General features: G+C 39.9%; 1 pseudogene; it reads left to right on the forward strand.

Annotated features, from left to right (window-relative positions):
- The first annotated feature begins 4,718 nt into the window (after nucleotides 1-4,718).
- LOC139912125 (immunoglobulin superfamily containing leucine-rich repeat protein 2 pseudogene) lies at nucleotides 4,719-6,851 on the forward strand (annotated as a pseudogene).
- The last annotated feature ends 3,516 nt before the right edge of the window (nucleotides 6,852-10,367 follow it).

Consider the following 10,367-nt stretch of genomic DNA (forward strand, 5'->3'; position numbering starts at 1 on the left):
AGTAGGAAAGGTCCCATCTTCAGATCAGTATGCATTTCCACATGGTGAAGCCACATGCCTCTCTCCCCCTCTCTGTGTCTCGGCCTCACAGCGGCAGCATTTAAACGCTTTCCAGTATGTGATGCCATGGCGTTCACTGCTCCACTCCAGAGTTGCCTGAACCTGTAGCGCCCCCTAGGGAGAGCGGAGCCGCCCTGCATGGGCTCTGAAGGTAAACACTTTGGACAAATTTCAAGGTGAAGACACGGCCGTCTTCTAGCAGTTACAGAAGACAGTTTTCTTCATTTTGAAGTTAAGAAAGTAGGTGTAGCAGAAAACCATCTCTCTATCTTGAAATGATGAAAAGAGGTGCAGAAGAGATCAATTTCTACATCTTTTGATGGTAAAAAGACATTTCAGACAGAATAATTAAATGTAAGATTAGGTCTAGATTAAAAATGAAGTTAAAAGCTCTTCATTAGTTAAATTGATTTGACTTGAACAAAGTGTTGAAAGGGATCACAGCCAATCACAAAGCATCATCAATTAAAAATAGCAATTCTGCTGTCACTAATGAGCTTTTTTTTCTTTTTTAAAGCTCAAAGGTGAATCAGAAAGATTATTTGATTAATTATTTATTTTTATAGCTCTCCAGTTCAGATTCTCATCGGTCATTTAAAGTCAAACCTACTTTTATTGTTCACCTTGAATTTCCATTTCCCTTCATATTCATTCAGATTCTGATGCCCCAGTCTCCAGTCTTCTCTGACTGCTGAAAATTGTGAGATTTACGAGGATTGTTTTCAGCTGTAATGCAAATCTGATAAGCAAGTCATACTTTAAGGTGCCTTGATCATCAGTGTGTCTCAGTTTGTGACCCAGTTTTCTCCTTCATTTTAAGGAAATTGTGTTTTTATACTTTTGACAACAGCGCCATCTAGAGCTGAAATAAGGTATGAAGTCAAATCCAAGTCCTGCTTCCCTTCATCTTTCTTAGACTTGGACTATTCTGTGGTTTTGGATTGTATTCAGTTTAGGTTACCGCTTAACTAGAGTAATTATAATAGCAAAAGGTTTCCAATTGCTATTAAAATTAAAAATACGATTCCTAGTATTAATACTTCTGAAGGGATCAAGGTGCCGTCCTGAACCGTACTTCCCATCGCTGTCAGCTTTAGTTTCCTGGATTGCAGTCCTTTTGGAAAAATAAAAAAGTAAAAAAATAATTACTGTATGGTTGAATCTGGATGCTCTACATAAGGCTGAAAGTGATGAGAAACAAGCAGAGAGCATCAGTTTTCCCTCAGAAACAGGATTAAAGGAGGAAAAACTGATGCTGCTATGTCTTTCATCATCATCTTCATTAGCATCAGCATCATCAGCATCATCATCATCATCATCATCGTTGTGGTGATATGGGGTGGGAACCAAGTGGAGTCAGATACAAATGTGCAATGATTCATTTATGGAACAGAATCACTACAAAAAAAATATTTGTGGAAAATCTCTAATAATTCTCCACGGGCCAGTGAAGTAAAGTCTCCATTTTATTTTATATGACAGTTTATCTGTTATTTTTCACAGTAGATTAAGGTGTAACTTGCAGGAAATTAAAGATAAGTTATTCCTTGTGTATAAAGGAAAGTGGTTCACTGATATCTGGTTTAAACCTAAATTATGGACATACTGTTGTTGAGAAGAAATGGAAAAGTGGCTATACTAAGCAACATTCCTATATGCTCACTTAATATGTGACCTTTGACCCATATTTACACCTTAAGTGCCTAAAACTCAAGAATACTGATTCTGCTTCGCCATTATAAGATTAAAAGTGTTTCCTGGAATGTGCAAATGCCCAAATCTCATAGAAACTCTGACAAAATAATAACTTATCATTGGTTGTTCAGTCTTGTTCATATGACCTTATTCTTTTTGACCAATAGCTGTGTTATATTCTATCTGTATAATCATGAATATTCAACACCATAAAACTCTGTGTGCAATCATCCAGTGAGTTCCTTGGCTCCCAACCTGCAGATTGAATAAACCTGTCAAACTGACACTCTCTCCTCCTGAGTTTGAATTTTTAAAAAAATGTTATTTGCATATTTCTATTTTTTATTTATTTTATTTTAGGCTGCATTTCACAATTTACATTTTTATATTTTATATTCATTTATTTAAGAATATATTTTTAATCAGGGATCTCACCTGGTTAATAAATAAAAGGTCCAATAAAATAAATAAAATAATCAAAGTCAAACCACCACATGTCAAGCGCCGACCTGACAGAATGACTGACAGCGCATCAGTCGTCAGCTGCTGTGAACATGACGGGCTGTGAAGGATCGTTCCCCTTTAATTTTTGGGGGGAAACGTCGGAGCTCTGCCGTCTGGAAATGGGAGGAGGAGAAACTCACAGTGACACATATTTATTTGGGAGGAGAGCCGGAGCGGCGGAGGACGGGCAGACTTAATGATTTAACCATGTAGGATCAGATAGACGGCTCATCTTCAACTTCACAACAACATGTAGGCTGCTGCTGCCGACGGACTGACTGACTACTGACTGATCACAGACGGATTTCTCCTGAGGAAAAACAAAACACCCACCGGTAAGCCTGTCACCCCGTTTTACCACAGAGGTGACAGATCAGCTTTCCCTCCTTTCTTCTTTCCTTCTTTCCTTCCTTCCTTCCTTCCGAGGTCAATTTTTCATACGTGCGCCTCCATCAAGGCTTTTGCAAACATGGACTTTTGTGGGGTTTTCTTTAAAGGTTTATGCAGTTTTGATGTTGTTATATTTCCCTAGATAAAAAAAAAAAGCAGAGTGGATTCCTGCAGGTCTGACGGTGTAAACAGAGCGGACGTGCGCCGCCTTTCAGCACCAAGGACAGAGAGCAAAGCTGCTGCGTAGTTTCAACCAACTGCGACGCAAGCAGCCTGATCACTTCTGCCAATAACACAATACACAGCATCAGTGCAATCTATATGGACAGATGTCAGGTTATCAGCAGGATGATTCCTTTCAAGCCTAAAAAAAAAAAAATGAAAATGACCAGGATGAGCTGTGAAATTCCTTGTGCTCCAGTTTTTTTTTATTCACATCCCAAAGGAACCTCTGTATGCTCAAAATTGCTGTTAACCTTCCTGTAAACAAGGCTGTCTCATCACATTAAGGATTAAATGTACAAAACTGAGAGTGACAGAGTGATCTTTGGAAACAGAACATGACTGAGGATCTGGGTCTGAGGATGAGCTGTGAAATTATCCTCAGACGCAGTTTTTTCATTCCCACCTCTGTATGATCTGGACAGACAAAAATAGCTGTTACCTTCCAGTAAACAGAGTCTGTCTCATCACGTCTGCCAACGAATCCTATTAAGGTTTTCTTGGAAGTTTTTCCTTCGAGGCTCTAAGGCTGGTGGAGCCGGTAGGTTAGTTTATGTAGAATAGGTAGGCTGTTATGTCTTGATAAACTCTGCTATTGTGTATCTTATGCTTTGTTCTGCTTCTTCATGTTTGTCCTATATCATTCTGTTCTATGATTGATCAATTAGATCTAGTTAGGCTCCTTCTCTGTACAGTCCGTTGAGACATGCTTGTGATACAGGGCTATAGAAATAAACAAACTTGACGAGACAATAAGGATCAAATGGACAAAAATGGACAAATGTCAGAATGATCCTTCGAAACAGAAGCTGACCGGGTCTGATGATGAGCTGCGACATTATCCTGAGACCCAGTTTTTTATTCCCACCCCAAAGGAACCTCTGCATGCTCTGGACCGACAAAAATAGCTGTTACCTTCCTGTAAACAGGGCCGTCTTATCACTTCTGCCAACGAGAGAATAAGGATCATATTAAGAAAAATGGATAAATGTCAGTTTATTACTTTGACTTTACAGTATGTCCTTAATTCATGTTTTCATGCAGTAAAGAATACTGAAACAGAGCAGAATTTTACATAAAAACACTGAATCCATAAAAGAGCACATTTGGACATGCAGACTAGACAAAGTACAGAAACATAAAAGATTAAAATGAATTAAAAGATCAGCAGAATAAACATTTAAAAAGTTATATGTACATACAAGGTTCCTAAACTAAGTGTAGCACAGACTGTTATAACATGACATTGCAGCCTCTAGGGAACTGGACAATAGGTGAAAAAGATTTCCCCAAGTTACTTTCTACACATTAACAAAATGATCCTTCTGGAGGATAAAGTATGAAATTGCTTGTGCTCCAGTTGTTTTATTCAAATCAAAAGGGACGTCTGTATGTTCTGGACCGACAAATAGCTGTTAACCTCCTCTAGATAAATGACACACTGCCAAAATATATTCCTGCTAGAGCCGTCAGATCTAAAGAATCTAATTTCTTGGCGATCCCTAAATAGAAAGACTTTCGCTGAGGCTGCTTTTGTCTCTACTCCCTAAACATTTGTACTTTTTCTTCTGTGTATTTATCTATTGATTTTATTTTAAATGACAGTTCTTCTGTGAAGTGCATTACATTGCATTGTTAGGCATGAAATGTGCTGTATAAATGACATTTGATTGATTGATTGATTGACTGCGACACTGTTTTACAGGTGCAGAAAATGCAATTCTTTTACTGTCTGTGTAGAGCATTGCATTGTTATGTATGAAATGTGCTAAATCAAGTTTGGTCTATTGATTGATTGATTGATTGATTGATTGATTGACTGTGACTCTGTTTTCCAGGTGCAGAAAATGGCAGCCTCAGTCTTCCTCTACTCCTCCCTGTGGATTGCGGCGGTCTTGGGCCTCGGGCGGGGCTGTCCTGAACTCTGCACCTGCTCAGATAAATCTGGGCGTCATTTTGCTGAATGCTCCTACAAAGACTTAGCTGAAATCCCAAGTGGACTGCCTCGCAATGTCACGACTCTGAGTCTCTCTGCCAACAAAATCAGTTTGATAACGTTAGGAATTTTTGACAATGTCACCCGAGTGACGTCGCTGTGGATGTCCCACAACGAGATTGTCTCCATTGAAGAAGGGAGTCTTGCCCCCCTGGTTCTTTTGCGTAACTTTGATATCAGCCACAATAAGATAGTCGACTTCCCTTGGGAGGATCTGCAGAACCTCACAGCGCTGCAGCTGTTGAAGATGAACAACAATGAGATGGTCAGCGTGCCGCGCGATGCCTTCTCCAACCTCAAAGACCTGAGGTCCCTCCGTCTCAACAATAACAGGTTCATTACCGTAGCTGAAGGGACGTTTGATGGGTTGATTTCCTTGTCCCATTTACAGATCTATAACAACCCATTTGCATGCTCTTGCTCCATTGACTGGCTAAGGGACTGGATTTTGAAAACCCCCGTCACAGTCCCAGAGAAGGATTCCATCATTTGTGCAACACCACAACAACTTCAAGGAGCAATGATTGTGAAATTGCCTGAATGCACAGGCCCTAAAGTCACTATAACAACGGAGCCAAATATTCATAATACAACCCTCTATGAGGATAGTGCATTAGTTTTGACCTGTGAATTCGAGGGAAACCCAAAGCCACTGGTCATGTGGAATATACACAGCAGGAGCCAGAGGGAAGAGTTAGCTTTGTCATCCAGTGAGGATGACTCAGCAGAATCCACTAAGGACTCCCCACTGGCCTATAATCCGGTCAAAGTTTTTAATAATGGGTCTCTTATTATATCACACATTAGTAAGAAAGACAGCGGCAACTACAGCTGCTCAGCCACAAATGAATTTGGTAAAGCTGAGGATCTGGTGTCAGTCGAGGTGGTGGAATCACCAAAACCAACACCCACAAAGAAAGCGACGCCAATTTTCACGAAGACCAACCCACCTATACATCAACCAAAGGACAAAATATCTCTTTTCGATCCTGTCCATCTACCTGATCTAAAGAGAGAAGACATTATCAACGTCATTCCCACTTTCACACCCACTGCAAGGATCAATACCGAGCATTACGAGCAAGCGCCGAGGTACCCATCACTTGCTAGTAAATGCGGAGTGACGGCTAATACACGGTACGTTTCTAACCACGCTTTCAACGGGAGCCTGGATGATATCAAGCAGTATACGTTTGACTTTGGTGTCATCGCCTTAGGGGTGTCAGAAACAGAGGCAAAAGTGCGCCTCAACCCTCTCCTGATACCCAAAGACAAGAGCAGCGTCCGGGCCGGCGCCTCCGACGGCCTCCACACCGACAACAAAGAACCTCACGGCCTTTCGGAAGCTTCTGGAAAAGTCCGCTCGAATGGCTTGTATCTGTGCGTCACCGCTGACCGCAAACATTCGGCCGTCCAGTGGTCGAAGATCAAAGAGGGCGTCAACACATATCTGTTCAGCGGTCTGCGCCCCGGGACCAACTACTCCCTCTGTCTCACCTACAGAGGGGAGGACTGTGAGGTCCAGGTGTTGTTCACCACCAGGAGGAGGGTGCCCAACCTGCTGATCATCATCTCGGTCAGCATCTGCCTTCTGACTGTATCTACCGTGCCTCTTCTCGGCGCCACATGCTTCCACTTGGTGTACAAATACCGCGGCAAGACGTACAAGCTGATACTGAAGGCCAAGGACCAGTATCACATGGAGAGGAGCCGCGCCGCCAACTTCAACATCTATGTACCTTACACCGACTCTCAGAGGAAGATTAATAGTAGCGAGCTGGATGAGGAGGAGGGGGAAACAGAGAGTGGAGATACAGGGAAAGAGGCGGATACGCAGGAAAGTGTAGTGACGGAGTCGTTTACCTTGTCGCAGTACAGGGGGAATTTAGACGACTGTGAGGTCGGATCTGAGTATAGTGATCGGTTGCCATTGGGGGCTGAAGCAGTTAATATTACAAGCAACTACAAATATCCAAATAATTGATCTAGTTCTTGACTGTTTCTGGTGCATCATATTGTTACAACATTGGCAGCTTCTTTATGTTGCATTGGGTTAAAGGATAATACCGGTGTTTTTTTTAACTTTGTGCCAATTGTCCAGGTTCCTCTCTGTTTCTGCACACAGTCAGCAAAGTTGGAGATATCAGGGCTCGTTTTCCTCCTTCAGAAGAAGCCATTTCCAGTATGAAAAACAACTTTCACAGAGATAACCCATCACAGTAAACATAAAACATCATGGTTAATTTATGCTTATTGAGGCCTGTGCGACCGGTCTGAGTGCGGAGTCGCACACCTGCAAAACCTGGAAGAGCAAGTACAGCTCTGGCCTGGTGTACAAACATTTAGCATTTCACTGATATTGATTGAAAAATGTATTAAAAATGAATGGATCTTAAGAATCAGGAGGGATATAGGTTCACATTTTATTATATTTGGCCCATTATTGCTAGCTACCAGAGTCTAGTATATGTAGCTAGCTAGTAGCTTACTAAGTAGTAGGCTAGCTACCTAACTTCCCTGCTAGCTAATTTGACAACTGTCGGGTCTATCTGAAGTCCTCACTTATGTGTTGAAGTAACACTAGTTTGTTATACAGTATATGCAAATCTTCCAGGTAGAGCTTCCCACTCCGAGTGTTCAAAATGGCCGCCTTGTGAATAAGGTTAAATGGCGACGATTGGCTGGCAGTCAGTTCATGAGCTGCTTTGGCCACAAGAACCATAAATTGTTTGACGTTCACAGAGACCGTGTGTGCCATGAACCTGTGAAATTAAGTATGAAACAGCCCTTAATTTGGTTTTGTCCAAATTAACTTTCTGTTTTCTCCTTATTTAATTGAACTGAGTTCAATGTTTTCATCTCAGCACTGCGATTTTAAAAACGTTGATAGACAAGTAAATGTTATAAAATCTAATTACATATGGTATCCATTGCAAAGCAAGTCTGCTGGTACTTCGTGCTGCACATGGCAAAAAGCAATACATGCGAACCGCTGGTTTAACTTCCTTACCGTAATGCTACTGAGCGCTAATAATAGGGGAAATGTAAATTAGATGTAGACATAAGTAAATGGGCTACAACTCTAAATGACACCGGTGTTCTCCTTTAAAACTACTTAAATGTGTGCCGTCATGTTGGGAGTGCAGTAGTTCAAACTACCCTAAAAAAAATATAGAAACATATAATCCTTATTGGAGTTTAAATGTTTTGAATAAACAGTGTTGTTTCAAATAGCAAACCAATGGGTTCTACAGCTGGCTTCAGGTCTTTGTCCAGTAATATTGTGCATATTTCCTGTGAAGATAATCGTTTTAACGTAGAATCAAATAAAATGGGTCTTCTAAATGTGCTCTTTATTAAAACGTGAATAACTTAGATATTATCCCTCTTCATCCAGACTAGAGAGAAAACTAGAATTTAAACGTACTGGTTAAAGCAATTATGAAAGTGTATGTGAATTTATTGTAGCCTACCTATGCTGTTATATCTAGGACACGTGTCCATCTTGCTGTTTTTCCAAAATTGTTGTGGTAGAAGAACTGCATGCTGTTGGCCTTAAGATGTGAGTCGCAATATACTGCGTTTTGTGTAAATATTCTCGAGTCAAACGCCATGTGAGAGTTTGCTGCTGTCTTCTCTTTTGGTTTCACTCCTGTAATTCACAAAATTGTCAGTTTTCATCAAATATCCTCAAATGTCATCACTAGCTACTTTCCTAAGACTGTGTGCCTCAATAAAGTTTTGACAAAGAAATATTGAATGATTGCTTCTCTCTCTCTCTCTCTTATTAGAGATTAGGTTATCAGGTCTGCTGTGCTATCTAGACAATATGGTCCAGTGGTTAGAGAGCAAGACTGGTAACCGGAAGATCACCGGTTCAATTCTTCCAGCAGCAAGTGTTGAATCTGATAACAGCATTGTGTCTTCAGTTTTATAACTTTATTATTTCCACCAGCTGACAGGTGGAGTTCACTCATCAAGAGATCATCAGGTGAGCATCAGAGCAGGTTAGATGGTCCAGTGGTTAGAGAGTTTCTTCCCATGATCATTACAAAACAACTGAAATACAACCAGAAACTGTTGAAATTGAAAGTACACACAAAATACTAGGAACTGCAAGTAGTTTTAACATGAAGGTAAGATATTAAATTTTATTCAGTAACATATACACCAAAGTCACTGGAGCACATCGCTGTCGTAATGCAAAAACCTTGCAACTCCAATCTTGGTGATTTTCATGTTTTCACTTCAAATGAGGGATTACAAGCTCCTCTGTGGGCTTATGAAATCCTTTCAAAACCCATTGAATAAACTTTAAAAAAAAATGCATGTTGGTCAAGCTAAAAACAATGCTGCTTTTCTTCGTTCTTGGAGATACAGGTTTTTTCACCCAGAAGCGACAACATGCTGTAGACTGGACTTTATATAACAGGGTTTGTGGCCTGAAGACAAACAGTAGGAGTGTTCAATTCAAAGCACTGACTTACCCACACATCACTCATACAACAGACACATCAATTGAGAACGAAGTGGGGAAAACCAAAGCTTGAATATCCCTGTGTGTCAGATGGGCCGGATCTACCCGAGGAATCTGTAAAGAAGGAAAATCGGAGGGAAACTCTAAAGCCTGAAGCACATTTTGCATTGTAGTGGATGGGAAGTCCAGACCTTAGTTTTTGAAGCCAGAGTTTATGGAGGCCCAAATTACTAAAAATTCAATTATTATATCAATAAATAATTAAATCAATCAATTACAATCAATCAATAAAATTTTAATAGTTTTAATGGAATATTTCAAAATAAAATGGTACATTTACTTATTGACTTATTTAATTATTTATTGATATAATAATTTAATTTTGAGTAATTTGGGTCTCTATATAAAAACACCCAAAACATTAGTATGTAAACCAAATAGATTACTGTTTCTGTCATTGCCAAGGTAGAATGCTTTTGAAGCTCAGGCCTTGAAAACTAAGACTATAATAGAATAGAATAGAATAGAATACAATACAATACAATAGAACAAGGTATGGACATCCCTTCTGCTACTACACAGACTGTGCTGTCAGAGCTTTACAGCTCTGACATTTCTAGTGTTGGGGTCATTACTGGAAAAAAGATATAAGTTACACATTACTTGTTACTTTTCTTAAATGCAATGATTCAAATTACTTATTAATCCCAGATAAAATTAATTAGTTTAGCATTACTTTTGCGTTACACCCTAAACGATTGGCTTACTTGTGTTCATTGGGCTGATAAATATTGTCAAGCTAAACCACATTACAGCAAATAATGACAAACACTAAATCTTTTTTTTAAAGGTTTTTAGTAAAGACAGAGCCTGCAGCATTAAGTCAGACTTTGTGAGCCGTATTTGTTGTTCATGTCGCTCTACTGTAATTCTGATATTTCCAACATGACTTATAGAGGAGAGGAGGAGAGAGGAGAAGATGAGGGGAATCTTTCATAGATATTACACCAATAAAGAGGCTGA

The sequence above is a fragment of the Centroberyx gerrardi genome, chromosome 1 (assembly GCF_048128805.1).
Source record: "Centroberyx gerrardi isolate f3 chromosome 1, fCenGer3.hap1.cur.20231027, whole genome shotgun sequence".
NCBI classification, from domain to species: domain Eukaryota; kingdom Metazoa; phylum Chordata; class Actinopteri; order Beryciformes; family Berycidae; genus Centroberyx; species Centroberyx gerrardi.